This window comes from Centropristis striata, chromosome 22 (genome assembly GCF_030273125.1).
Source record: "Centropristis striata isolate RG_2023a ecotype Rhode Island chromosome 22, C.striata_1.0, whole genome shotgun sequence".
Classification (NCBI taxonomy): domain Eukaryota; kingdom Metazoa; phylum Chordata; class Actinopteri; order Perciformes; family Serranidae; genus Centropristis; species Centropristis striata.
The window spans coordinates 12565020-12592532 of record NC_081538.1 but is presented as its reverse complement, the minus strand read 5'-3'; the positions used below and the strand labels follow the sequence as shown (position 1 = coordinate 12592532).

Sequence of the window (27513 nt, the reverse complement as noted above, 5' to 3'; positions counted from 1 at the left end):
AGCTCTGCCCGCTTGGCTGCCCTGAGTCGCTGCAGGTCACTGTCATCCCACACAAAAATGCAACGGGCAAGCTGAGCCATGAAGCTGGTGTAAAGAGCATGGGAATCAGTTGTGCATCCCGTCGCAAACCTCCTCATGAAGTGCCAGACATCCAACTGAATCCTCATGGCCGGCCATGCTCCAAAGATTTTGTGGAGGTGTGAGTTCCCACAGCAGTCGCGGTCCACATACAGGATCTCTGGAGGTGGCACCCCTGCGTCCTTGTAGCGACTCACAAGACCCTCTGCCATCTTCATCAGGCCCCAGCCCTCACTGGCTGTGAGAACGGACATGATCACATGACCATGCTCGTTCCCAACATTGGTGGCCCAAGCAGCTGTAGACCGGGCCTGACCCGCCAACTTCCTCACAATTTTTTTTGTAGAATCCATCTTTAATACCTGGCCAAAGAGTGAGGTGATGGAGGCCTTCACTTCATCCAGCCTGCTGAGGACATCCTGGGCATATACCTGCATCAGCCAGCGATGTTTAGCCACTGCAGGCATAGCTGGCAAGTCCCCCAGTGGGACTGGTGAAATCAGGCCAGAGGAGATGGCACGTGCAACTCCTCTGTACTCGGTCAAAAACTGAATTTGTTTCCCGAGCCAGCTCTCGGCATGCTGCTCCTCCAGCTGCTTCTGAAGCTGGCTGCTGCTGTTGCCCAAGCCCCGCTGACGCATGAGGCGCACCACCTGCATGTCGCATCCCAGCTTGTGCGTCAGGAGACACGGGAACTGGATGCGGTGGCCTATGTCTAGCTGGGAGACGATGCCATGGCTCCAACTGATGACCTTTCGTTTGCAGCTCTTACAGGCAAGATATTCAGATGCCAAGAAGTAAGAGCTGCTGACATCAATCACCTGCCTGACTCTCTGATGTAGTCCAGCAGAGGTAAGCTCTGATTTGCCACAGTCTGGATGTGGACAGAGCAGCCGCACACGCCAAAGCTTCCTTGGCATCCACAGGAACAGGGGGTGACCAAAGAACTGCTCCAATGCTGGTATAGCACCAGAGGTCAGTGATGGCCGAGGTGGATACCACCACATTGTGTTGACCTTTTCATGGTCCAACTCAGGCTGATTGATGTTTGACCAGCGGAACAGGGCCTTGGCAATCCAGCACTGGTCAACTTCTGGCAAGGCAGGGATCCAACCAGCGGGCAGGCAAATTCTGTTCTCTGTTAAACAGATATGAGAAAATTAAGGAATGAATGAATGAATGTATATATATACATATATATATATATATATATATGTGTGTGTATGTATATATATGTATATATACATATATATATGTGTATATATATATGTATATACATGTATATATATATAATAATATATATATATATAATATATATATTATTATATATATAATAATTACAAATAAGTAGTTTCAATAGACAGCCACAATTTTCAAAATGGATAGAAAAGATAACAAATATGTATGTATTTATGCTAAGTCCAAATTCTATTCATGTCCTCATGTATTAGCATCAATTGAAAAACAAGTATAACAAATAAACATATAGAGAAGGGGAGAGTGTGTGTAAGTATTTCATAAAAATACATACGTGGCATGTCTGATTCCACCTCTTGAACTGCCAGCAGAAGCTCGCTGTCAGTGGGCTCATTCGTACTGGTAACTGGATTTGTTGGCACTGTGTGCTTGGTAGATCCAGCAGGGGACAGAGCAGGAACAGCTGAAAAGAATGACATAAAAACAGAATACATTACAAATATGAAAACATCTACAAGTCCATGTTACACAAAATCATTTTTCTATTTGTATACTTACATGGCTGAAACGTGGGTTGCACAAACAGTCTCTTGACAGACTTGTGAATGCTCTGCTGAGACACTCCTTTCCCGATCAACAATGACCGCAGGGAGGATATAGGCACTGAGGATGCACGGAAAGAGGTGGATGGTTGCGGTGAGGTGGAGGGCGCTGTGGAGGTGGAGGGCCGTGTGGAGGAGGAAGGCTGTGTGGAGGTGGAGGGCCGTGTGGAGGAGGAAGGCTGTGTGGAGGTGGAGGGCCGTGTGGAGGAGGAAGGCTGTGTGGAGGTGGAGGGCCGTGTGGAGGAGGAAGGCTGTGTGGAGGTGGAGGGCCGTGTGGAGGAGGAAGGCTGTGTGGAGGTGGAGGGTCGTGTGGAGGAGGAAGGCTGTGTGGAGGTGGAGGGCTGTGTGGAGGTGGCTGGTGTGCTCTGACTTTGGGTGGATCTCTTCTCCATCTTGAACTGAACAGCATAATGTCCCTCTGGATATTGTAAAATGTACCTCTTAAGGGCATTTTTATTGGCCAGGTTGTTATTCGAATCAGAGCTTCCTGATTCCTCTGACATTGATGCCACCACATACCCAGCATACCCCAGTGCATTCTCAGCCACCCACTGAAATGTTTGACCCCTAAAAATGCCAAACTGCAGCTGATGTTGGCCCAGAAGATGCTGCTCATTTTCCGGGTCCCCACCACGACTTATAACAGCCACCCTTGCCGACTCCTTTACTCGCTCTGGGGACAAAGCGCGGGCCCATGGCCTATTCTCCCCCTTCACCTTCTTTGCATCCTCAGAATCAAAGAGGCTGGCAAGACCATCCCCCCTCTTCCTAAATTTAGGATCCATTCTGTAGAACTGAAAAACAAACAACAGTTAAAATATGCTTGGTCTGAAAACAGACTTAATCACAGAGTCTCTTGAGGCTGAGATGTCTGACCTCTCGTGGAAGTCCAGCAAGTTGCAATAAGGCAGTGTAGCAGCAAGATGCCACACCAGCAGGCAAACGGCAGTAAGGGGTTAAAACGGAGATCGTGGTCAGAGACAGAAATGTGACGGGAGAACGACGAGGCAGGTTAGTCAGGGGCAGGCAGGTTTGGCAACGGTAGATCAGTCGAAAGGAAATTGCTGGAAAAAATTGAAATAAAGTTAGAATTAAGTATTCTTTTACCTCTTTTCATGAAATGATTGTGACAATGTGATTTATTCTGGATAGATAACGTGTATATCTTTTCAAAACTTTATTGATCAATCTCTTCCAAACATATCACAGTGAAATTTAAAGCACATATAAATAAAATTAAAAGATCCATGTGTCTGAACACAAAATTATTCCAACTTTAACAGTGTATCTACCTTACAAATACATTTTTCTGTCCATACGATGTATTTGTTTTATATGCCTTTTTATCTTCTTTTTTAATTTCATGATTGAATTCTTTGCTTTTTGTATACTTTACTACAGAATATAATAAATTAGCATATTCATCAAATCATCCTAATATATTGACATATCCGTTTTGGCATTTTTAGATAACTGAAAATAAAGAATAAAAGCATATATTACGTTGGTAAACTGTGTGACTGCTTCTATCTTGTTTTGCTGAATGGCGTTAACAACTACAGTAGCGCCATTGTTAACAACTGGCCAGCAATAGTATAACAGTATAATAACAGTAACAAGTAATAACAGTATAGTAACGTTAAACGATTTCCTATGCAAACAAGTTCACATTTGTAACTGCTGGAAGCATGCTGAAATAATCATAGTCATGATAGCTGCTAGCTGATAATAAATGGAGAATTGTCCGTCTGTTAATCTTACAGTCGTTGGTTTACAGCTACTGTCAGCTAGGTTACATGCAACGCAAATGAATGAAATGTTCATAATTAACGCTAGGGTGTTGGATAGCTAGCGCCGTAAGTATAGCACATCTGAATTTCACATAATAATTTGATATTAACACTTTGGAACAATAGAGTGAGACGGAACTTACAGTAAATACAGCAAAAGATGTCGGTCCGAACGTAGCGACGCTCAAAGCACTTGACGTTCGAATTTGGGGGTGGGGCTTCATCACCAATCTTGGTAGCGATACCGACTGCGATTGGTCATATCTTGGTAGCCCTCGGCGAGAGGTGATTGGTTTTCGCAATTCTTGGTAGTGGGGCGACATCTGATTGGTCAATTCTTGGTAGAATTCTTGGTAGCGATTAGCGATTTGATTGGCTCTCACTTGACGGCCTAGCTCTACTGACAGGTGACAGGGAGCGCCAACGAGGCACAAAAGGAAGTGAGACTGCATTGGTCAAACGGAGATGTGTTGATGAACATGAACAAAAGGGAGTGCTGAAGCTTCAAACAACAACCAGCAGCCACATGGCCCATTCATGTATCCTATTCACTAGGCAAAACCCAATTAATGGCTCATTGCATTCTGGTACTTGTGTAACCACTGATTATAAACAAGATTGACGATCTTTTGCATTGGCCGGGAATCGGACCCGGGTCTCCCGCGTGGCAGGCGAGAATTCTACCACTGAACCACCAATGCTCTCATGGCAAGTGAAAGTCCTAGTACACCCAGGTGTCCCAAATTACAGTAAACCCCCAACACTAGCATACTGCAAATGCATCACCACGACCGTTAGCAGCTTGCTATTGACTCTTGCTATTGAGTGACTCCCCGATGGTCTAGTGGCTAGGATTCGGCGTTCTCACCGCCGCGGCCCGAGTTTGAGGGAATCCAAAATTGACAGGAGCTGCTTGCTTTATTTTAACAAGGGACAGGGTGTTTACAATCGACGTCATTTGTGCCAGTTGCCGTGGCTCCCTGCTGGTGGATGAAACAAAGTTCCCACATGTCAGAGGAAGCAGGATTATTGTAGAAATACCACAAAATATGAATGGAACTTTTTAAATAGTTACAAATCCAACCCAATGAAAATGACTTGAATCGTATTCCTCCATAGCTAGCTGCAAATGGCATAGCGTGCACGACTGTACTATGCATAGTTGTTCAGACACCAGTGAGGGCTCTTCATAAATTGAGCTTCCCTGAGATTTGATCTCATGTTGCTGCAGTTCAAGTCAACAGTGCTCATCATGACATATGACGCAGCATGACAGATCAATGCTCAACTTTACCCGCAATGCAGTGTCATCGAGTGAGGCACTGCGTTGGCCATACATACAAGTGCACATTCTGTACTGTACTTCCCAACCAAGAGCAACAAAGAAGATGATAACCTTGACAAGAATCATGTAAATATACATGTGTATGCATTAAACACCAATCTCAAAAAGAAAACTGCAGAGAAATAAAAGATGTTCTCTCCAAACACTAGCCAAACACAAGAAACTTGGTTACATTTCTTTTCAAGTATGGATTAGTTCACACTATTTACAAATATTCCTTCTTAAAGCAATTTAGGAAAATATACTTACCTTGGAAACCTTGCCAGTGATTTGGACCTTCCTAATGTTAACTCTTGTCCCATTATACAGCTTGTCTCCCTATCCTTGTAGGACTTGGTTATCAATAAAGAGAAACTGTCCAGCCCCACTGCCTTTCACCTCTTACGATGTGTCTGGGTGTGTTTTCAGCAACTGCAGCCTGTGACATAACATTCTAGAACAGTGATGCATTAGAGCCACAAGGACTGTGAATGGAACAATCTCCACAAAATCTTTTGCAAGTCTGTGAAACCAGTGGGATGGACCACGACCTTCAGAAACTGATGCACCTAAACCTATGCACCAACAAGGCAGAAAATGCAGCTACACGTCATTGGTGTAAGGGAGATATGTTGACCAGGAATAACCCCATTAAAGGCCCATTGTACTCTGGTAGTTGTGTAACCACTGATTATAAACCAGAAAAAGAAAGAAAAGAAAAGAAAACACCCTGTGATCCTGGGGTCCACTACTAAGGATGTGTCTCACAATCTCGACTTAGTCCACATAGAAGCTTTATTGAAAAAGAGATGAGATCTCATCAAAACACAGGAAGAATAATGTAAGAAATGAACCAGAATACACGTCCACATGTGACTTCATAGAATAAAGATACAACATCTCAAAAAAGGTGACATGGTGTGATGAACAAACCAGATTATACCTACACCAAGTCAAAAAAGACAGAAAAGAACAAAAGAAGAAAAATACTCGAACCAGAATAGACGTCCACCATGTGACTTCATAGAAAAAAGATCCCACATCCCAATACAAGTGAAATGATGTTATGATGAACCAGATTATACCTACACCAGGATAAAAAGACAGAAAAGAACAAAAGAAGAAAAATACTCAAACCAGAATACACATCCACCATGTGACTTACTAGAAAAAAGATCCCACATCCTAATACATCTGAAATGTAATGAACAAACCAGATTATACCTCAACCAGGTGAAAAAGAAAGAAAATAAGAAAAATTAAAGCCAACCTTTTACAAAATGGCCTCAGCAATCAGAATGATAACTAGACCAATTCTAATCCTACTTTAGAGGGGGCAGTAGGCAATCAGAGCTGCGGACGACATTCAAAGGCCCTAACTGTAAACAATATTGAATACCTGTTGTTCTGTTGGTACCTCCTCGTCCCCCTTCGATAGCTCAGTTGGTAGAGCGGAGGACTGTAGAGGAAAAACCGCACGTAGTGGTAATCATGGAAATCCTTAGGTTGGGCTGTTTTCAGTCAGGAAGGCCAAACTGTCCAAGGCGTTGCGTTAAGGTTGCAGTCTCCATGGGAGGCATGGGTTTGAATCCCACTTCTGACAGCCTTTGTTTTTCACTGGAACTCTGAGCTGTTTCGTTATATTTAGAATTGAATTATCATGTATCCTATTCACTAGGCAGAACCCAATTAAAGGTCCATTGCACTCTGGGAGTTGTGTAACCACTGATTATAAACCACATTGATGATCTTTGGCATTGGCCGGGAATCGGACCTGGGTTTCCCCTGGTAAAAATGTTCCTGCTAGTGGCTGGTCCCCCCTCGTCCCCCTTCGATAGCTCAGTTGGTAGAGCGGAGGACTGTAGAGGGAAAACCGCACGTAGTGTTAATCATGGAAATCCTTAGGTCGCTGGTTCAAATCCGGCTCGAAGGAGTGGCTTTTAAACGTACATACTGACTGTTCAACAAATAGTAGATTAAAATAGAGAAGACCAAACTAACTGCGCATTCCTAATACAGTATATCCTGTTGCTAGCTCAACTTGCTTCAGCTTGAAACAGTAGCTCCCTCGGCAAAGGCATGAAAAGCGACCCACCACCTCACAGAGTTTATAGTATATTGCCTGCTGGCCTCAATTTGTTGTTGATTTGCATCTTTTGTAGTTTTGTTGTTTCACTTTGTAATTGTTTTGGTCTTTATATAGTTGTTTTTTCGTGTGGCTATATGGGTGTTTAATGCCTGTTCGCCTCTTTTTGTTGTTGTTTTGTGTCACTCTGTCTGTCTTTGTAATCCATCCATGATGAGAACTACTTAGTTAACAGTGACACTACGCTATATTATGATGTTTTTTCAAAATTTTTAAGAAATATGGGCTGTTTTCAGTCAGGAAGGCCGAGCGGTCCAAGGCGTTGCGTTAAGGTCGCAGTCTCCACGGGAGGCGTGGGTTTGAATCCCACTTCTGACAGCCTTTGTTTTTCACTGGAACTCTTGGCTGTTTCATTATATTTAGAATTTAATTATCTGTATGGTTATCCCAAACAACGGGCAGCTTTTCAAGTCTCTATTTACTAGAAGGAGGAGACAGGAAACCAGGCTCCCAGGATAAGAGCACCCTGTCAAACAGTTGAGTGTTTGACTGAAAATGGACTTATCCCACACACAAAGGGAAAAAAGCTCATGCCCCGTGTGAGGCTTGAACTCACGACCTTCAGATTATGAGACTGACGCGCTGCCTACTGCGCCAACGAGGCACAAAAGGAAGTGAGACTGCATTGGTCAAACGGAGATGTGTTGATGAACATGAACAAAAGGGAGTGCTGAAGCTTCAAACAACAACCAGCAGCCACATGGCCCATTCATGTATCCTATTCACTAGGCAAAACCCAATTAATGGCTCATTGCATTCTGGTACTTGTGTAACCACTGATTATAAACAAGATTGACGATCTTTTGCATTGGCCGGGAATCGGACCCGGGTCTCCCGCGTGGCAGGCGAGAATTCTACCACTGAACCACCAATGCTCTCATGGCAAGTGAAAGTCCTAGTACACCCAGGTGTCCCAAATTACAGTAAACCCCCAACACTAGCATACTGCAAATGCATCACCACGACCGTTAGCAGCTTGCTATTGACTCTTGCTATTGAGTGACTCCCCGATGGTCTAGTGGCTAGGATTCGGCGTTCTCACCGCCGCGGCCCGAGTTTGAGGGAATCCAAAATTGACAGGAGCTGCTTGCTTTATTTTAACAAGGGACAGGGTGTTTACAATCGACGTCATTTGTGCCAGTTGCCGTGGCTCCCTGCTGGTGGATGAAACAAAGTTCCCACATGTCAGAGGAAGCAGGATTATTGTAGAAATACCACAAAATATGAATGGAACTTTTTAAATAGTTACAAATCCAACCCAATGAAAATGACTTGAATCGTATTCCTCCATAGCTAGCTGCAAATGGCATAGCGTGCACGACTGTACTATGCATAGTTGTTCAGACACCAGTGAGGGCTCTTCATAAATTGAGCTTCCCTGAGATTTGATCTCATGTTGCTGCAGTTCAAGTCAACAGTGCTCATCATGACATATGACGCAGCATGACAGATCAATGCTCAACTTTACCCGCAATGCAGTGTCATCGAGTGAGGCACTGCGTTGGCCATACATACAAGTGCACATTCTGTACTGTACTTCCCAACCAAGAGCAACAAAGAAGATGATAACCTTGACAAGAATCATGTAAATATACATGTGTATGCATTAAACACCAATCTCAAAAAGAAAACTGCAGAGAAATAAAAGATGTTCTCTCCAAACACTAGCCAAACACAAGAAACTTGGTTACATTTCTTTTCAAGTATGGATTAGTTCACACTATTTACAAATATTCCTTCTTAAAGCAATTTAGGAAAATATACTTACCTTGGAAACCTTGCCAGTGATTTGGACCTTCCTAATGTTAACTCTTGTCCCATTATACAGCTTGTCTCCTTATCCTTGTAGGACTTGGTTATCAATAAAGAGAAACTGTCCAGCCCCACTGCCTTTCACCTCTTACGATGTGTCTGGGTGTGTTTTCAGCAACTGCAGCCTGTGACATAACATTCTAGAACAGTGATGCATTAGAGCCCCAAGGACTGTGAATGGAACAATCTCCACAAAATCTTTTGCAAGTCTGTGAAACCAGTGGGATGGACCACGACCTTCAGAAACTGATGCACCTAAACCTATGCACCAACAAGGCAGAAAATGCAGCTACACGTCATTGGTGTAAGGGAGATATGTTGACCAGGAATAACCCCATTAAAGGCCCATTGTACTCTGGTAGTTGTGCCATGACTGATTTCAAACAACAATGAAGATGTGTTGCATTGGCCGGGAATGGAACCCGTGTCTGCGGCGAGAATTCTACCACTGAACCACCAATGCTGACATGACAGTAAAAAGTCCTAGTACACCAAGGTCTCCCAAATCACAACCAAGCGCAAAGGTCCAATAGATCTGACATGGTCCTTTGGTGTGGTGTGGTGTGGTGTCTGACGTTTCACATCTCACCAACTGAAGCATCTTCTGATGTTCTTTTCATGTATTTACTACAAGAAGGAGACAGGAAACCAGGCTCTCAGGATAAGAGCACCCTGTCAAACAGTTGAGTGTTTGACTGAAAATTGACTTATCCCACACACAAAGGGAAAAAAGCCCAGGATCCATGTCAGGCTCAAACTCCCAACCTTCAGATTATGAGACTGAAGCACTGCCTACTGCACAAACGAGGCACAAAATGCAGCAACACTTAATTGATCAACACAAACAAAAGTGAGAGCTGAAGCTTCAAACAACAACCAGCAGCCCAATGGCCCATTCATGTATCCTATTCACTAGGCAAAACCCAATTAAAGGTCCATTGCACTCTGGGAGTTGTGTAACCACTGATTATAAACCACATTGATGATCTTTGGCATTGGCCGGGAATCGGACCTGGGTTTCCCCTGGTAAAAATGTTTCTGCTAGTGGCTGGTCCCCCCTCGTCCCCCTTCGATAGCTCAGTTGGTAGAGCGGAGGACTGTAGAGGGAAAACCGCACGTAGTGTTAATCATGGAAATCCTTAGGTCGCTGGTTCAAATCCGGCTCGAAGGAGTGGCTTTTAAACGTACATACTGACTGTTCAACAAATAGTAGATTAAAATAGAGAAGACCAAACTAACTGTGCATTCCTAATACAGTATATCCTGTTGCTAGCTCAATTTGCTTCAGCTTGAAACAGTAGCTCCCTCGGCAAAGGCATGAAAAGCGACCCACCACCTCACAGAGTTTATAGTATATTGCCTGCTGGCCTCAATTTGTTGTTGATTTGCATCTTTTGTAGTTTTGTTGTTTCACTTTGTAATTGTTTTGGTCTTTATATAGTTGTTTTTTCGTGTGGCTATATGGGTGTTTAATGCCTGTTCGCCTCTTTTTGTTGTTGTTTTGTGTCACTCTGTCTGTCTTTGTAATCCATCCATGATGAGAACTACTTAGTTAACAGTGACACTACACTATATTATGATGTTTTTTCAAAATTTTTAAGAAATATGGGCTGTTTTCAGTCAGGAAGGCCGAGCGGTCCAAGGCGTTGCGTTAAGGTCGCAGTCTCCACGGGAGGCGTGGGTTTGAATCCCACTTCTGACAGCCTTTGTTTTTCACTGGAACTCTTGGCTGTTTCATTATATTTAGAATTTAATTATCTGTACGGTTATCCCAAACAACGGGCAGCTTTTCAAGTCTCTATTTACTAGAAGGAGGAGACAGGAAACCAGGCTCCCAGGATAAGAGCACCCTGTCAAACAGTTGAGTGTTTGACTGAAAATGGACTTATCCCACACACAAAGGGAAAAAAGCTCATGCCCCGTGTGAGGCTTGAACTCACGACCTTCAGATTATGAGACTGACGCGCTGCCTACTGCGCCAACGAGGCACAAAAGGAAGTGAGACTGCATTGGTCAAACGGAGATGTGTTGATGAACATGAACAAAAGGGAGTGCTGAAGCTTCAAACAACAACCAGCAGCCACATGGCCCATTCATGTATCCTATTCACTAGGCAAAACCCAATTAATGGCTCATTGCATTCTGGTACTTGTGTAACCACTGATTATAAACAAGATTGACGATCTTTTGCATTGGCCGGGAATCGGACCCGGGTCTCCCGCGTGGCAGGCGAGAATTCTACCACTGAACCACCAATGCTCTCATGGCAAGTGAAAGTCCTAGTACACCCAGGTGTCCCAAATTACAGTAAACCCCCAACACTAGCATACTGCAAATGCATCACCACGACCGTTAGCAGCTTGCTATTGACTCTTGCTATTGAGTGACTCCCCGATGGTCTAGTGGCTAGGATTCGGCGTTCTCACCGCCGCGGCCCGAGTTTGAGGGAATCCAAAATTGACAGGAGCTGCTTGCTTTATTTTAACAAGGGACAGGGTGTTTACAATCGACGTCATTTGTGCCAGTTGCCGTGGCTCCCTGCTGGTGGATGAAACAAAGTTCCCACATGTCAGAGGAAGCAGGATTATTGTAGAAATACCACAAAATATGAATGGAACTTTTTAAATAGTTACAAATCCAACCCAATGAAAATGACTTGAATCGTATTCCTCCATAGCTAGCTGCAAATGGCATAGCGTGCACGACTGTACTATGCATAGTTGTTCAGACACCAGTGAGGGCTCTTCATAAATTGAGCTTCCCTGAGATTTGATCTCATGTTGCTGCAGTTCAAGTCAACAGTGCTCATCATGACATATGACGCAGCATGACAGATCAATGCTCAACTTTACCCGCAATGCAGTGTCATCGAGTGAGGCACTGCGTTGGCCATACATACAAGTGCACATTCTGTACTGTACTTCCCAACCAAGAGCAACAAAGAAGATGATAACCTTGACAAGAATCATGTAAATATACATGTGTATGCATTAAACACCAATCTCAAAAAGAAAACTGCAGAGAAATAAAAGATGTTCTCTCCAAACACTAGCCAAACACAAGAAACTTGGTTACATTTCTTTTCAAGTATGGATTAGTTCACACTATTTACAAATATTCCTTCTTAAAGCAATTTAGGAAAATATACTTACCTTGGAAACCTTGCCAGTGATTTGGACCTTCCTAATGTTAACTCTTGTCCCATTATACAGCTTGTCTCCTTATCCTTGTAGGACTTGGTTATCAATAAAGAGAAACTGTCCAGCCCCACTGCCTTTCACCTCTTACGATGTGTCTGGGTGTGTTTTCAGCAACTGCAGCCTGTGACATAACATTCTAGAACAGTGATGCATTAGAGCCACAAGGACTGTGAATGGAACAATCTCCACAAAATCTTTTGCAAGTCTGTGAAACCAGTGGGATGGACCACGACCTTCAGAAACTGATGCACCTAAACCTATGCACCAACAAGGCACAAAATGCAGCTACACGTCATTGGTGTAAGGGAGATATGTTGACCAGGAATAACCCCATTAAAGGCCCATTGTACTCTGGTAGTTGTGCCATGACTGATTTCAAACAACAATGAAGATGTGTTGCATTGGCCGGGAATGGAACCCGTGTCTGCGGCGAGAATTCTACCACTGAACCACCAATGCTGACATGACAGTAAAAAGTCCTAGTACACCAAGGTCTCCCAAATCACAACCAAGCGCAAAGGTCCAATAGATCTGACATGGTCCTTTGGTGTGGTGTGGTGTGGTGTCTGACGTTTCACATCTCACCAACTGAAGCATCTTCTGATGTTCTTTTCATGTATTTACTACAAGAAGGAGACAGGAAACCAGGCTCTCAGGATAAGAGCACCCTGTCAAACAGTTGAGTGTTTGACTGAAAATTGACTTATCCCACACACAAAGCGAAAAAAGCCCAGGATCCATGTCAGGCTTAAACTCCCAACCTTCAGATTATGAGACTGAAGCACTGCCTACTGCACAAACGAGGCACAAAATGCAGCAACACTTAATTGATCAACACAAACAAAAGTGAGAGCTGAAGCTTCAAACAACAACCAGCAGCCCAATGGCCCATTCATGTATCCTATTCACTAGGCAAAACCCAATTAAAGGTCCATTGCACTCTGGGAGTTGTGTAACCACTGATTATAAACCACATTGATGATCTTTGGCATTGGCCGGGAATCGGACCTGGGTTTCCCCTGGTAAAAATGTTCCTGCTAGTGGCTGGTCCCCCCTCGTCCCCCTTCGATAGCTCAGTTGGTAGAGCGGAGGACTGTAGAGGGAAAACCGCACGTAGTGTTAATCATGGAAATCCTTAGGTCGCTGGTTCAAATCCGGCTCGAAGGAGTGGCTTTTAAACGTACATACTGACTGTTCAACAAATAGTAGATTAAAATAGAGAAGACCAAACTAACTGTGCATTCCTAATACAGTATATCCTGTTGCTAGCTCAATTTGCTTCAGCTTGAAACAGTAGCTCCCTCGGCAAAGGCATGAAAAGCGACCCACCACCTCACAGAGTTTATAGTATATTGCCTGCTGGCCTCAATTTGTTGTTGATTTGCATCTTTTGTAGTTTTGTTGTTTCACTTTGTAATTGTTTTGGTCTTTATATAGTTGTTTTTTCGTGTGGCTATATGGGTGTTTAATGCCTGTTCGCCTCTTTTTGTTGTTGTTTTGTGTCACTCTGTCTGTCTTTGTAATCCATCCATGATGAGAACTACTTAGTTAACAGTGACACTACACTATATTATGATGTTTTTTCAAAATTTTTAAGAAATATGGGCTGTTTTCAGTCAGGAAGGCCGAGCGGTCCAAGGCGTTGCGTTAAGGTCGCAGTCTCCACGGGAGGCGTGGGTTTGAATCCCACTTCTGACAGCCTTTGTTTTTCACTGGAACTCTTGGCTGTTTCATTATATTTAGAATTTAATTATCTGTATGGTTATCCCAAACAACGGGCAGCTTTTCAAGTCTCTATTTATTAGAAGGAGGAGACAGGAAACCAGGCTCCCAGGATAAGAGCACCCTGTCAAACAGTTGAGTGTTTGACTGAAAATGGACTTATCCCACACACAAAGGGAAAAAAGCTCATGCCCCGTGTGAGGCTTGAACTCACGACCTTCAGATTATGAGACTGACGCGCTGCCTACTGCGCCAACGAGGCACAAAAGGAAGTGAGACTGCATTGGTCAAACGGAGATGTGTTGATGAACATGAACAAAAGGGAGTGCTGAAGCTTCAAACAACAACCAGCAGCCACATGGCCCATTCATGTATCCTATTCACTAGGCAAAACCCAATTAATGGCTCATTGCATTCTGGTACTTGTGTAACCACTGATTATAAACAAGATTGACGATCTTTTGCATTGGCCGGGAATCGGACCCGGGTCTCCCGCGTGGCAGGCGAGAATTCTACCACTGAACCACCAATGCTCTCATGGCAAGTGAAAGTCCTAGTACACCCAGGTGTCCCAAATTACAGTAAACCCCCAACACTAGCATACTGCAAATGCATCACCACGACCGTTAGCAGCTTGCTATTGACTCTTGCTATTGAGTGACTCCCCGATGGTCTAGTGGCTAGGATTCGGCGTTCTCACCGCCGCGGCCCGAGTTTGAGGGAATCCAAAATTGACAGGAGCTGCTTGCTTTATTTTAACAAGGGACAGGGTGTTTACAATCGACGTCATTTGTGCCAGTTGCCGTGGCTCCCTGCTGGTGGATGAAACAAAGTTCCCACATGTCAGAGGAAGCAGGATTATTGTAGAAATACCACAAAATATGAATGGAACTTTTTAAATAGTTACAAATCCAACCCAATGAAAATGACTTGAATCGTATTCCTCCATAGCTAGCTGCAAATGGCATAGCGTGCACGACTGTACTATGCATAGTTGTTCAGACACCAGTGAGGGCTCTTCATAAATTGAGCTTCCCTGAGATTTGATCTCATGTTGCTGCAGTTCAAGTCAACAGTGCTCATCATGACATATGACGCAGCATGACAGATCAATGCTCAACTTTACCCGCAATGCAGTGTCATCGAGTGAGGCACTGCGTTGGCCATACATACAAGTGCACATTCTGTACTGTACTTCCCAACCAAGAGCAACAAAGAAGATGATAACCTTGACAAGAATCATGTAAATATACATGTGTATGCATTAAACACCAATCTCAAAAAGAAAACTGCAGAGAAATAAAAGATGTTCTCTCCAAACACTAGCCAAACACAAGAAACTTGGTTACATTTCTTTTCAAGTATGGATTAGTTCACACTATTTACAAATATTCCTTCTTAAAGCAATTTAGGAAAATATACTTACCTTGGAAACCTTGCCAGTGATTTGGACCTTCCTAATGTTAACTCTTGTCCCATTATACAGCTTGTCTCCTTATCCTTGTAGGACTTGGTTATCAATAAAGAGAAACTGTCCAGCCCCACTGCCTTTCACCTCTTACGATGTGTCTGGGTGTGTTTTCAGCAACTGCAGCCTGTGACATAACATTCTAGAACAGTGATGCATTAGAGCCACAAGGACTGTGAATGGAACAATCTCCACAAAATCTTTTGCAAGTCTGTGAAACCAGTGGGATGGACCACGACCTTCAGAAACTGATGCACCTAAACCTATGCACCAACAAGGCAGAAAATGCAGCTACACGTCATTGGTGTAAGGGAGATATGTTGACCAGGAATAACCCCATTAAAGGCCCATTGTACTCTGGTAGTTGTGCCATGACTGATTTCAAACAACAATGAAGATGTGTTGCATTGGCCGGGAATGGAACCCGTGTCTGCGGCGAGAATTCTACCACTGAACCACCAATGCTGACATGACAGTAAAAAGTCCTAGTACACCAAGGTCTCCCAAATCACAACCAAGCGCAAAGGTCCAATAGATCTGACATGGTCCTTTGGTGTGGTGTGGTGTGGTGTCTGACGTTTCACATCTCACCAACTGAAGCATCTTCTGATGTTCTTTTCATGTATTTACTACAAGAAGGAGACAGGAAACCAGGCTCTCAGGATAAGAGCACCCTGTCAAACAGTTGAGTGTTTGACTGAAAATTGACTTATCCCACACACAAAGGGAAAAAAGCCCAGGATCCATGTCAGGCTTAAACTCCCAACCTTCAGATTATGAGACTGAAGCACTGCCTACTGCACAAACGAGGCACAAAATGCAGCAACACTTAATTGATCAACACAAACAAAAGTGAGAGCTGAAGCTTCAAACAACAACCAGCAGCCCAATGGCCCATTCATGTATCCTATTCACTAGGCAAAACCCAATTAAAGGTCCATTGCACTCTGGGAGTTGTGTAACCACTGATTATAAACCACATTGATGATCTTTGGCATTGGCCGGGAATCGGACCTGGGTTTCCCCTGGTAAAAATGTTCCTGCTAGTGGCTGGTCCCCCCTCGTCCCCCTTCGATAGCTCAGTTGGTAGAGCGGAGGACTGTAGAGGGAAAACCGCACGTAGTGTTAATCATGGAAATCCTTAGGTCGCTGGTTCAAATCCGGCTCGAAGGAGTGGCTTTTAAACGTACATACTGACTGTTCAACAAATAGTAGATTAAAATAGAGAAGACCAAACTAACTGTGCATTCCTAATACAGTATATCCTGTTGCTAGCTCAATTTGCTTCAGCTTGAAACAGTAGCTCCCTCGGCAAAGGCATGAAAAGCGACCCACCACCTCACAGAGTTTATAGTATATTGCCTGCTGGCCTCAATTTGTTGTTGATTTGCATCTTTTGTAGTTTTGTTGTTTCACTTTGTAATTGTTTTGGTCTTTATATAGTTGTTTTTTCGTGTGGCTATATGGGTGTTTAATGCCTGTTCGCCTCTTTTTGTTGTTGTTTTGTGTCACTCTGTCTGTCTTTGTAATCCATCCATGATGAGAACTACTTAGTTAACAGTGACACTACACTATATTATGATGTTTTTTCAAAATTTTTAAGAAATATGGGCTGTTTTCAGTCAGGAAGGCCGAGCGGTCCAAGGCGTTGCGTTAAGGTCGCAGTCTCCACGGGAGGCGTGGGTTTGAATCCCACTTCTGACAGCCTTTGTTTTTCACTGGAACTCTTGGCTGTTTCATTATATTTAGAATTTAATTATCTGTATGGTTATCCCAAACAACGGGCAGCTTTTCAAGTCTCTATTTACTAGAAGGAGGAGACAGGAAACCAGGCTCCCAGGATAAGAGCACCCTGTCAAACAGTTGAGTGTTTGACTGAAAATGGACTTATCCCACACACAAAGGGAAAAAAGCTCATGCCCCGTGTGAGGCTTGAACTCACGACCTTCAGATTATGAGACTGACGCGCTGCCTACTGCGCCAACGAGGCACAAAAGGAAGTGAGACTGCATTGGTCAAACGGAGATGTGTTGATGAACATGAACAAAAGGGAGTGCTGAAGCTTCAAACAACAACCAGCAGCCACATGGCCCATTCATGTATCCTATTCACTAGGCAAAACCCAATTAATGGCTCATTGCATTCTGGTACTTGTGTAACCACTGATTATAAACAAGATTGACGATCTTTTGCATTGGCCGGGAATCGGACCCGGGTCTCCCGCGTGGCAGGCGAGAATTCTACCACTGAACCACCAATGCTCTCATGGCAAGTGAAAGTCCTAGTACACCCAGGTGTCCCAAATTACAGTAAACCCCCAACACTAGCATACTGCAAATGCATCACCACGACCGTTAGCAGCTTGCTATTGACTCTTGCTATTGAGTGACTCCCCGATGGTCTAGTGGCTAGGATTCGGCGTTCTCACCGCCGCGGCCCGAGTTTGAGGGAATCCAAAATTGACAGGAGCTGCTTGCTTTATTTTAACAAGGGACAGGGTGTTTACAATCGACGTCATTTGTGCCAGTTGCCGTGGCTCCCTGCTGGTGGATGAAACAAAGTTCCCACATGTCAGAGGAAGCAGGATTATTGTAGAAATACCACAAAATATGAATGGAACTTTTTAAATAGTTACAAATCCAACCCAATGAAAATGACTTGAATCGTATTCCTCCATAGCTAGCTGCAAATGGCATAGCGTGCACGACTGTACTATGCATAGTTGTTCAGACACCAGTGAGGGCTCTTCATAAATTGAGCTTCCCTGAGATTTGATCTCATGTTGCTGCAGTTCAAGTCAACAGTGCTCATCATGACATATGACGCAGCATGACAGATCAATGCTCAACTTTACCCGCAATGCAGTGTCATCGAGTGAGGCACTGCGTTGGCCATACATACAAGTGCACATTCTGTACTGTACTTCCCAACCAAGAGCAACAAAGAAGATGATAACCTTGACAAGAATCATGTAAATATACATGTGTATGCATTAAACACCAATCTCAAAAAGAAAACTGCAGAGAAATAAAAGATGTTCTCTCCAAACACTAGCCAAACACAAGAAACTTGGTTACATTTCTTTTCAAGTATGGATTAGTTCACACTATTTACAAATATTCCTTCTTAAAGCAATTTAGGAAAATATACTTACCTTGGAAACCTTGCCAGTGATTTGGACCTTCCTAATGTTAACTCTTGTCCCATTATACAGCTTGTCTCCTTATCCTTGTAGGACTTGGTTATCAATAAAGAGAAACTGTCCAGCCCCACTGCCTTTCACCTCTTACGATGTGTCTGGGTGTGTTTTCAGCAACTGCAGCCTGTGACATAACATTCTAGAACAGTGATGCATTAGAGCCACAAGGACTGTGAATGGAACAATCTCCACAAAATCTTTTGCAAGTCTGTGAAACCAGTGGGATGGACCACGACCTTCAGAAACTGATGCACCTAAACCTATGCACCAACAAGGCAGAAAATGCAGCTACACGTCATTGGTGTAAGGGAGATATGTTGACCAGGAATAACCCCATTAAAGGCCCATTGTACTCTGGTAGTTGTGCCATGACTGATTTCAAACAACAATGAAGATCTGTTGCATTGGCCGGGAATGAACCCGTGTCTGCGGCGAGAATTCTACCACTGAACCACCAATGCTGACATGACAGTAAAAAGTCCTAGTACACCAAGGTCTCCCAAATCACAACCAAGCGCAAAGGTCCAATAGATCTGACATGGTCCTTTGGTGTGGTGTGGTGTGGTGTCTGACGTTTCACATCTCACCAACTGAAGCATCTTCTGATGTTCTTTTCATGTATTTACTACAAGAAGGAGACAGGAAACCAGGCTCTCAGGATAAGAGCACCCTGTCAAACAGTTGAGTGTTTGACTGAAAATTGACTTATCCCACACACAAAGGGAAAAAAGCCCAGGATCCATGTCAGGCTTAAACTCCCAACCTTCAGATTATGAGACTGAAGCACTGCCTACTGCACAAACGAGGCACAAAATGCAGCAACACTTAATTGATCAACACAAACAAAAGTGAGAGCTGAAGCTTCAAACAACAACCAGCAGCCCAATGGCCCATTCATGTATCCTATTCACTAGGCAAAACCCAATTAAAGGTCCATTGCACTCTGGGAGTTGTGTAACCACTGATTATAAACCACATTGATGATCTTTGGCATTGGCCGGGAATCGGACCTGGGTTTCCCCTGGTAAAAATGTGCCTGCTAGTGGCTGGTCCCCCCTCGTCCCCCTTCGATAGCTCAGTTGGTAGAGCGGAGGACTGTAGAGGGAAAACCGCACGTAGTGTTAATCATGGAAATCCTTAGGTCGCTGGTTCAAATCCGGCTCGAAGGAGTGGCTTTTAAACGTACATACTGACTGTTCAACAAATAGTAGATTAAAATAGAGAAGACCAAACTAACTGTGCATTCCTAATACAGTATATCCTGTTGCTAGCTCAACTTGCTTCAGCTTGAAACAGTAGCTCCCTCGGCAAAGGCATGAAAAGCGACCCACCACCTCACAGAGTTTATAGTATATTGCCTGCTGGCCTCAATTTGTTGTTGATTTGCATCTTTTGTAGTTTTGTTGTTTCACTTTGTAATTGTTTTGGTCTTTATATAGTTGTTTTTTCGTGTGGCTATATGGGTGTTTAATGCCTGTTCGCCTCTTTTTGTTGTTGTTTTGTGTCACTCTGTCTGTCTTTGTAATCCATCCATGATGAGAACTACTTAGTTAACAGTGACACTACGCTATATTATGATGTTTTTTCAAAATTTTTAAGAAATATGGGCTGTTTTCAGTCAGGAAGGCCGAGCGGTCCAAGGCGTTGCGTTAAGGTCGCAGTCTCCACGGGAGGCGTGGGTTTGAATCCCACTTCTGACAGCCTTTGTTTTTCACTGGAACTCTTGGCTGTTTCATTATATTTAGAATTTAATTATCTGTATGGTTATCCCAAACAACGGGCAGCTTTTCAAATCTCTATTTACTAGAAGGAGGAGACAGGAAACCAGGCTCCCAGGATAAGAGCACCCTGTCAAACAGTTGAGTGTTTGACTGAAAATGGACTTATCCCACACACAAAGGGAAAAAAGCTCATGCCCCGTGTGAGGCTTGAACTCACGACCTTCAGATTATGAGACTGACGCGCTGCCTACTGCGCCAACGAGGCTCAAAAGGAAGTGAGACTGCATTGGTCAAACGGAGATGTGTTGATGAACATGAACAAAAGGGAGTGCTGAAGCTTCAAACAACAACCAGCAGCCACATGGCCCATTCATGTATCCTATTCACTAGGCAAAACCCAATTAATGGCTCATTGCATTCTGGTACTTGTGTAACCACTGATTATAAACAAGATTGACGATCTTTTGCATTGGCCGGGAATCGGACCCGGGTCTCCCGCGTGGCAGGCGAGAATTCTACCACTGAACCACCAATGCTCTCATGGCAAGTGAAAGTCCTAGTACACCCAGGTGTCCCAAATTACAGTAAACCCCCAACACTAGCATACTGCAAATGCATCACCACGACCGTTAGCAGCTTGCTATTGACTCTTGCTATTGAGTGACTCCCCGATGGTCTAGTGGCTAGGATTCGGCGTTCTCACCGCCGCGGCCCGAGTTTGAGGGAATCCAAAATTGACAGGAGCTGCTTGCTTTATTTTAACAAGGGACAGGGTGTTTACAATCGACGTCATTTGTGCCAGTTGCCGTGGCTCCCTGCTGGTGGATGAAACAAAGTTCCCACATGTCAGAGGAAGCAGGATTATTGTAGAAATACCACAAAATATGAATGGAACTTTTTAAATAGTTACAAATCCAACCCAATGAAAATGACTTGAATCGTATTCCTCCATAGCTAGCTGCAAATGGCATAGCGTGCACGACTGTACTATGCATAGTTGTTCAGACACCAGTGAGGGCTCTTCATAAATTGAGCTTCCCTGAGATTTGATCTCATGTTGCTGCAGTTCAAGTCAACAGTGCTCATCATGACATATGACGCAGCATGACAGATCAATGCTCAACTTTACCCGCAATGCAGTGTCATCGAGTGAGGCACTGCGTTGGCCATACATACAAGTGCACATTCTGTACTGTACTTCCCAACCAAGAGCAACAAAGAAGATGATAACCTTGACAAGAATCATGTAAATATACATGTGTATGCATTAAACACCAATCTCAAAAAGAAAACTGCAGAGAAATAAAAGATGTTCTCTCCAAACACTAGCCAAACACAAGAAACTTGGTTACATTTCTTTTCAAGTATGGATTAGTTCACACTATTTACAAATATTCCTTCTTAAAGCAATTTAGGAAAATATACTTACCTTGGAAACCTTGCCAGTGATTTGGACCTTCCTAATGTTAACTCTTGTCCCATTATACAGCTTGTCTCCTTATCCTTGTAGGACTTGGTTATCAATAAAGAGAAACTGTCCAGCCCCACTGCCTTTCACCTCTTACGATGTGTCTGGGTGTGTTTTCAGCAACTGCAGCCTGTGACATAACATTCTAGAACAGTGATGCATTAGAACCACAAGGACTGTGAATGGAACAATCTCCACAAAATCTTTTGCAAGTCTGTGAAACCAGTGGGATGGACCACGACCTTCAGAAACTGATGCACCTAAACCTATGCACCAACAAGGCACAAAATGCAGCTACACGTCATTGGTGTAAGGGAGATATGTTGACCAGGAATAACCCCATTAAAGGCCCATTGTACTCTGGTAGTTGTGTAACCACTGATTATAAACCACATTGATGATCTGTTGCATTGGCCGGGAATGGAACCCGTGTCTGCGGCGAGAATTCTACCACTGAACCACCAATGCTGACATGACAGTAAAAAGTCCTAGTACACCAAGGTCTCCCAAATCACAACCAAGCGCAAAGGTCCAATAGATCTGACATGGTCCTTTGGTGTGGTGTGGTGTGGTGTCTGACGTTTCACATCTCACCAACTGAAGCATCTTCTGATGTTCTTTTCATGTATTTACTACAAGAAGGAGACAGGAAACCAGGCTCTCAGGATAAGAGCACCCTGTCAAACAGTTGAGTGTTTGACTGAAAATTGACTTATCCCACACACAAAGGGAAAAAAGCCCAGGATCCATGTCAGGCTTAAACTCCCAACCTTCAGATTATGAGACTGAAGCACTGCCTACTGCACAAACGAGGCACAAAATGCAGCAACACTTAATTGATCAACACAAACAAAAGTGAGAGCTGAAGCTTCAAACAACAACCAGCAGCCCAATGGCCCATTCATGTATCCTATTCACTAGGCAAAACCCAATTAAAGGTCCATTGCACTCTGGGAGTTGTGTAACCACTGATTATAAACCACATTGATGATCTTTGGCATTGGCCGGGAATCGGACCTGGGTTTCCCCTGGTAAAAATGTTCCTGCTAGTGGTCCCCCCTCGTCCCCCTTCGATAGCTCAGTTGGTAGAGCGGAGGACTGTAGAGGGAAAACCGCACGTAGTGTTAATCATGGAAATCCTTAGGTCGCTGGTTCAAATCCGGCTCGAAGGAGTGGCTTTTAAACGTACATACTGACTGTTCAACAAATAGTAGATTAAAATAGAGAAGACCAAACTAACTGTGCATTCCTAATACAGTATATCCTGTTGCTAGCTCAATTTGCTTCAGCTTGAAACAGTAGCTCCCTCGGCAAAGGCATGAAAAGCGACCCACCACCTCACAGAGTTTATAGTATATTGCCTGCTGGCCTCAATTTGTTGTTGATTTGCATCTTTTGTAGTTTTGTTGTTTCACTTTGTAATTGTTTTGGTCTTTATATAGTTGTTTTTTCGTGTGGCTGTATGGGTGTTTAATGCCTGTTCGCCTCTTTTTGTTGTTGTTTTGTGTCACTCTGTCTGTCTTTGTAATCCATCCATGATGAGAACTACTTAGTTAACAGTGACACTACGCTATATTATGATGTTTTTTCAAAATTTTTAAGAAATATGGGCTGTTTTCAGTCAGGAAGGCCGAGCGGTCCAAGGCGTTGCGTTAAGGTCGCAGTCTCCACGGGAGGCGTGGGTTTGAATCCCACTTCTGACAGCCTTTGTTTTTCACTGGAACTCTTGGCTGTTTCATTATATTTAGAATTTAATTATCTGTATGGTTATCCCAAACAACGGGCAGCTTTTCAAGTCTCTATTTACTAGAAGGAGGAGACAGGAAACCAGGCTCCCAGGATAAGAGCACCCTGTCAAACAGTTGAGTGTTTGACTGAAAATGGACTTATCCCACACACAAAGGGAAAAAAGCTCATGCCCCGTGTGAGGCTTGAACTCACGACCTTCAGATTATGAGACTGACGCGCTGCCTACTGCGCCAACGAGGCACAAAAGGAAGTGAGACTGCATTGGTCAAACGGAGATGTGTTGATGAACATGAACAAAAGGGAGTGCTGAAGCTTCAAACAACAACCAGCAGCCACATGACCCATTCATGTATCCTATTCACTAGGCAAAACCCAATTAATGGCTCATTGCATTCTGGTACTTGTGTAACCACTGATTATAAACAAGATTGACGATCTTTTGCATTGGCCGGGAATCGGACCCGGGTCTCCCGCGTGGCAGGCGAGAATTCTACCACTGAACCACCAATGCTCTCATGGCAAGTGAAAGTCCTAGTACACCCAGGTGTCCCAAATTACAGTAAACCCCCAACACTAGCATACTGCAAATGCATCACCACGACCGTTAGCAGCTTGCTATTGACTCTTGCTATTGAGTGACTCCCCGATGGTCTAGTGGCTAGGATTCGGCGTTCTCACCGCCGCGGCCCGAGTTTGAGGGAATCCAAAATTGACAGGAGCTGCTTGCTTTATTTTAACAAGGGACAGGGTGTTTACAATCGACGTCATTTGTGCCAGTTGCCGTGGCTCCCTGCTGGTGGATGAAACAAAGTTCCCACATGTCAGAGGAAGCAGGATTATTGTAGAAATACCACAAAATATGAATGGAACTTTTTAAATAGTTACAAATCCAACCCAATGAAAATGACTTGAATCGTATTCCTCCATAGCTAGCTGCAAATGGCATAGCGTGCACGACTGTACTATGCATAGTTGTTCAGACACCAGTGAGGGCTCTTCATAAATTGAGCTTCCCTGAGATTTGATCTCATGTTGCTGCAGTTCAAGTCAACAGTGCTCATCATGACATATGACGCAGCATGACAGATCAATGCTCAACTTTACCCGCAATGCAGTGTCATCGAGTGAGGCACTGCGTTGGCCATACATACAAGTGCACATTCTGTACTGTACTTCCCAACCAAGAGCAACAAAGAAGATGATAACCTTGACAAGAATCATGTAAATATACATGTGTATGCATTAAACACCAATCTCAAAAAGAAAACTGCAGAGAAATAAAAGATGTTCTCTCCAAACACTAGCCAAACACAAGAAACTTGGTTACATTTCTTTTCAAGTATGGATTAGTTCACACTATTTACAAATATTCCTTCTTAAAGCAATTTAGGAAAATATACTTACCTTGGAAACCTTGACAGTGATTTGGACCTTCCTAATGTTAACTCTTGTCCCATTATACAGCTTGTCTCCTTATCCTTGTAGGACTTGGTTATCAATAACGAGAAACTGTCCAGCCCCACTGCCTTTCACCTCTTACGATGTGTCTGGGTGTGTTTTCAGCAACTGCAGCCTGTGACATAACATTCTAGAACAGTGATGCATTAGAGCCACAAGGACTGTGAATGGAACAATCTCCACAAAATCTTTTGCAAGTCTGTGAAACCAGTGGGATGGACCACGACCTTCAGAAACTGATGCACCTAAACCTATGCACCAACAAGGCAGAAAATGCAGCTACACGTCATTGGTGTAAGGGAGATATGTTGACCAGGAATAACCCCATTAAAGGCCCATTGTACTCTGGTAGTTGTGCCATGACTGATTTCAAACAACAATGAAGATCTGTTGCATTGGCCGGGAATGGAACCCGTGTCTGCGGCGAGAATTCTACCACTGAACCACCAATGCTGACATGACAGTAAAAAGTCCTAGTACACCAAGGTCTCCCAAATCACAACCAAGCGCAAAGGTCCAATAGATCTGACATGGTCCTTTGGTGTGGTGTGGTGTGGTGTCTGACGTTTCACATCTCACCAACTGAAGCATCTTCTGATGTTCTTTTCATGTATTTACTACAAGAAGGAGACAGGAAACCAGGCTCTCAGGATAAGAGCACCCTGTCAAACAGTTGAGTGTTTGACTGAAAATTGACTTATCCCACACACAAAGGGAAAAAAGCCCAGGATCCATGTCAGGCTTAAACTCCCAACCTTCAGATTATGAGACTGAAGCACTGCCTACTGCACAAACGAGGCACAAAATGCAGCAACACTTAATTGATCAACACAAACAAAAGTGAGAGCTGAAGCTTCAAACAACAACCAGCAGCCCAATGGCCCATTCATGTATCCTATTCACTAGGCAAAACCCAATTAAAGGTCCATTGCACTCTGGGAGTTGTGTAACCACTGATTATAAACCACATTGATGATCTTTGGCATTGGCCGGGAATCGGACCTGGGTTTCCCCTGGTAAAAATGTGCCTGCTAGTGGCTGGTCCCCCCTCGTCCCCCTTCGATAGCTCAGTTGGTAGAGCGGAGGACTGTAGAGGGAAAACCGCACGTAGTGTTAATCATGGAAATCTTTAGGTCGCTGGTTCAAATCCGGCTCGAAGGAGTGGCTTTTAAACGTACATACTGACTGTTCAACAAATAGTAGATTAAAATAGAGAAGACCAAACTAACTGTGCATTCCTAATACAGTATATCCTGTTACTAGCTCAACTTGCTTCAGCTTGAAACAGTAGCTCCCTCGGCAAAGGCATGAAAAGCGACCCACCACCTCACAGAGTTTATAGTATATTGCCTGCTGGCCTCAATTTGTTGTTGATTTGCATCTTTTGTAGTTTTGTTGTTTCACTTTGTAATTGTTTTGGTCTTTATATAGTTGTTTTTTCGTGTGGCTATATGGGTGTTTAATGCCTGTTCGCCTCTTTTTGTTGTTGTTTTGTGTCACTCTGTCTGTCTTTGTAATCCATCCATGATGAGAACTACTTAGTTAACAGTGACACTACGCTATATTATGATGTTTTTTCAAAATTTTTAAGAAATATGGGCTGTTTTCAGTCAGGAAGGCCGAGCGGTCCAAGGCGTTGCGTTAAGGTCGCAGTCTCCACGGGAGGTGTGGGTTTGAATCCCACTTCTGACAGCCTTTGTTTTTCACTGGAACTCTTGGCTGTTTCATTATATTTAGAATTTAATTATCTGTATGGTTATCCCAAACAACGGGCAGCTTTTCAAGTCTCTATTTACTAGAAGGAGGAGACAGGAAACCAGGCTCCCAGGATAAGAGCACCCTGTCAAACAGTTGAGTGTTTGACTGAAAATGGACTTATCCCACACACAAAGGGAAAAAAGCTCATGCCCCGTGTGAGGCTTGAACTCACGACCTTCAGATTATGAGACTGACACGCTGCCTACTGCGCCAACGAGGCACAAAAGGAAGTGAGACTGCATTGGTCAAACGGAGATGTGTTGATGAACATGAACAAAAGGGAGTGATGAAGCTTCAAACAACAACCAGCAGCCACATGGCCCATTCATGTATCCTATTCACTAGGCAAAACCCAATTAATGGCTCATTGCATTCTGGTACTTGTGTAACCACTGATTATAAACAAGATTGACGATCTTTTGCATTGGCCGGGAATCGGACCCGGGTCTCCCGCGTGGCAGGCGAGAATTCTACCACTGAACCACCAATGCTCTCATGGCAAGTGAAAGTCCTAGTACACCCAGGTGTCCCAAATTACAGTAAACCCCCAACACTAGCATACTGCAAATGCATCACCACGACCGTTAGCAGCTTGCTATTGACTCTTGCTATTGAGTGACTCCCCGATGGTCTAGTGGCTAGGATTCGGCGTTCTCACCGCCGCGGCCCGAGTTTGAGGGAATCCAAAATTGACAGGAGCTGCTTGCTTTATTTTAACAAGGGACAGGGTGTTTACAATCGACGTCATTTGTGCCAGTTGCCGTGGCTCCCTGCTGGTGGATGAAACAAAGTTCCCACATGTCAGAGGAAGCAGGATTATT

General features: G+C 43.8%; 29 non-coding genes across 29 annotated transcripts; 14 read left to right on the top strand and 15 right to left on the bottom strand.

Moving 5' to 3' along the window:
• Positions 1 to 4297: 4297 nt before the first annotated feature.
• On the bottom strand, positions 4298 to 4368 carry trnag-gcc (transfer RNA glycine (anticodon GCC)). Its single transcript has one exon. It is a non-coding gene; the product is annotated as a tRNA-Gly (tRNA).
• A 2451-nt stretch (positions 4369 to 6819) lies between these two features.
• Positions 6820 to 6924, top strand: trnay-gua (transfer RNA tyrosine (anticodon GUA)). The gene is made up of 2 exons: positions 6820 to 6856; positions 6889 to 6924. It is a non-coding gene; the product is annotated as a tRNA-Tyr (tRNA).
• A 448-nt stretch (positions 6925 to 7372) lies between these two features.
• Positions 7373 to 7455, top strand: trnal-aag (transfer RNA leucine (anticodon AAG)). Its single transcript has one exon. It is a non-coding gene; the product is annotated as a tRNA-Leu (tRNA).
• A 213-nt stretch (positions 7456 to 7668) lies between these two features.
• On the bottom strand, positions 7669 to 7741 carry trnam-cau (transfer RNA methionine (anticodon CAU)). The gene has a single exon. It is a non-coding gene; the product is annotated as a tRNA-Met (tRNA).
• A 200-nt stretch (positions 7742 to 7941) lies between these two features.
• Positions 7942 to 8012, bottom strand: trnag-gcc (transfer RNA glycine (anticodon GCC)). The gene has a single exon. It is a non-coding gene; the product is annotated as a tRNA-Gly (tRNA).
• A 2003-nt stretch (positions 8013 to 10015) lies between these two features.
• trnay-gua (transfer RNA tyrosine (anticodon GUA)) lies at positions 10016 to 10120 on the top strand. The gene is made up of 2 exons: positions 10016 to 10052; positions 10085 to 10120. It is a non-coding gene; the product is annotated as a tRNA-Tyr (tRNA).
• Positions 10121 to 10568: 448 nt separating this feature from the next.
• Positions 10569 to 10651, top strand: trnal-aag (transfer RNA leucine (anticodon AAG)). The gene has a single exon. It is a non-coding gene; the product is annotated as a tRNA-Leu (tRNA).
• A 213-nt stretch (positions 10652 to 10864) lies between these two features.
• On the bottom strand, positions 10865 to 10937 carry trnam-cau (transfer RNA methionine (anticodon CAU)). The gene has a single exon. It is a non-coding gene; the product is annotated as a tRNA-Met (tRNA).
• Positions 10938 to 11137: 200 nt separating this feature from the next.
• trnag-gcc (transfer RNA glycine (anticodon GCC)) lies at positions 11138 to 11208 on the bottom strand. Its single transcript has one exon. It is a non-coding gene; the product is annotated as a tRNA-Gly (tRNA).
• A 2003-nt stretch (positions 11209 to 13211) lies between these two features.
• Positions 13212 to 13316, top strand: trnay-gua (transfer RNA tyrosine (anticodon GUA)). The gene is made up of 2 exons: positions 13212 to 13248; positions 13281 to 13316. It is a non-coding gene; the product is annotated as a tRNA-Tyr (tRNA).
• A 448-nt stretch (positions 13317 to 13764) lies between these two features.
• Positions 13765 to 13847, top strand: trnal-aag (transfer RNA leucine (anticodon AAG)). The gene has a single exon. It is a non-coding gene; the product is annotated as a tRNA-Leu (tRNA).
• Positions 13848 to 14060: 213 nt separating this feature from the next.
• Positions 14061 to 14133, bottom strand: trnam-cau (transfer RNA methionine (anticodon CAU)). Its single transcript has one exon. It is a non-coding gene; the product is annotated as a tRNA-Met (tRNA).
• A 200-nt stretch (positions 14134 to 14333) lies between these two features.
• trnag-gcc (transfer RNA glycine (anticodon GCC)) lies at positions 14334 to 14404 on the bottom strand. Its single transcript has one exon. It is a non-coding gene; the product is annotated as a tRNA-Gly (tRNA).
• Positions 14405 to 16407: 2003 nt separating this feature from the next.
• trnay-gua (transfer RNA tyrosine (anticodon GUA)) lies at positions 16408 to 16512 on the top strand. Its single transcript has 2 exons — positions 16408 to 16444; positions 16477 to 16512. It is a non-coding gene; the product is annotated as a tRNA-Tyr (tRNA).
• Positions 16513 to 16960: 448 nt separating this feature from the next.
• On the top strand, positions 16961 to 17043 carry trnal-aag (transfer RNA leucine (anticodon AAG)). Its single transcript has one exon. It is a non-coding gene; the product is annotated as a tRNA-Leu (tRNA).
• Positions 17044 to 17256: 213 nt separating this feature from the next.
• Positions 17257 to 17329, bottom strand: trnam-cau (transfer RNA methionine (anticodon CAU)). The gene has a single exon. It is a non-coding gene; the product is annotated as a tRNA-Met (tRNA).
• A 200-nt stretch (positions 17330 to 17529) lies between these two features.
• On the bottom strand, positions 17530 to 17600 carry trnag-gcc (transfer RNA glycine (anticodon GCC)). Its single transcript has one exon. It is a non-coding gene; the product is annotated as a tRNA-Gly (tRNA).
• A 2002-nt stretch (positions 17601 to 19602) lies between these two features.
• On the top strand, positions 19603 to 19707 carry trnay-gua (transfer RNA tyrosine (anticodon GUA)). The gene is made up of 2 exons: positions 19603 to 19639; positions 19672 to 19707. It is a non-coding gene; the product is annotated as a tRNA-Tyr (tRNA).
• A 448-nt stretch (positions 19708 to 20155) lies between these two features.
• trnal-aag (transfer RNA leucine (anticodon AAG)) lies at positions 20156 to 20238 on the top strand. Its single transcript has one exon. It is a non-coding gene; the product is annotated as a tRNA-Leu (tRNA).
• Positions 20239 to 20451: 213 nt separating this feature from the next.
• On the bottom strand, positions 20452 to 20524 carry trnam-cau (transfer RNA methionine (anticodon CAU)). The gene has a single exon. It is a non-coding gene; the product is annotated as a tRNA-Met (tRNA).
• Positions 20525 to 20724: 200 nt separating this feature from the next.
• Positions 20725 to 20795, bottom strand: trnag-gcc (transfer RNA glycine (anticodon GCC)). Its single transcript has one exon. It is a non-coding gene; the product is annotated as a tRNA-Gly (tRNA).
• A 1999-nt stretch (positions 20796 to 22794) lies between these two features.
• trnay-gua (transfer RNA tyrosine (anticodon GUA)) lies at positions 22795 to 22899 on the top strand. The gene is made up of 2 exons: positions 22795 to 22831; positions 22864 to 22899. It is a non-coding gene; the product is annotated as a tRNA-Tyr (tRNA).
• Positions 22900 to 23347: 448 nt separating this feature from the next.
• Positions 23348 to 23430, top strand: trnal-aag (transfer RNA leucine (anticodon AAG)). The gene has a single exon. It is a non-coding gene; the product is annotated as a tRNA-Leu (tRNA).
• Positions 23431 to 23643: 213 nt separating this feature from the next.
• Positions 23644 to 23716, bottom strand: trnam-cau (transfer RNA methionine (anticodon CAU)). Its single transcript has one exon. It is a non-coding gene; the product is annotated as a tRNA-Met (tRNA).
• Positions 23717 to 23916: 200 nt separating this feature from the next.
• trnag-gcc (transfer RNA glycine (anticodon GCC)) lies at positions 23917 to 23987 on the bottom strand. The gene has a single exon. It is a non-coding gene; the product is annotated as a tRNA-Gly (tRNA).
• A 2003-nt stretch (positions 23988 to 25990) lies between these two features.
• Positions 25991 to 26095, top strand: trnay-gua (transfer RNA tyrosine (anticodon GUA)). The gene is made up of 2 exons: positions 25991 to 26027; positions 26060 to 26095. It is a non-coding gene; the product is annotated as a tRNA-Tyr (tRNA).
• Positions 26096 to 26543: 448 nt separating this feature from the next.
• Positions 26544 to 26626, top strand: trnal-aag (transfer RNA leucine (anticodon AAG)). Its single transcript has one exon. It is a non-coding gene; the product is annotated as a tRNA-Leu (tRNA).
• A 213-nt stretch (positions 26627 to 26839) lies between these two features.
• Positions 26840 to 26912, bottom strand: trnam-cau (transfer RNA methionine (anticodon CAU)). Its single transcript has one exon. It is a non-coding gene; the product is annotated as a tRNA-Met (tRNA).
• Positions 26913 to 27112: 200 nt separating this feature from the next.
• trnag-gcc (transfer RNA glycine (anticodon GCC)) lies at positions 27113 to 27183 on the bottom strand. The gene has a single exon. It is a non-coding gene; the product is annotated as a tRNA-Gly (tRNA).
• Between the last annotated feature and the right edge of the window lie 330 nt (positions 27184 to 27513).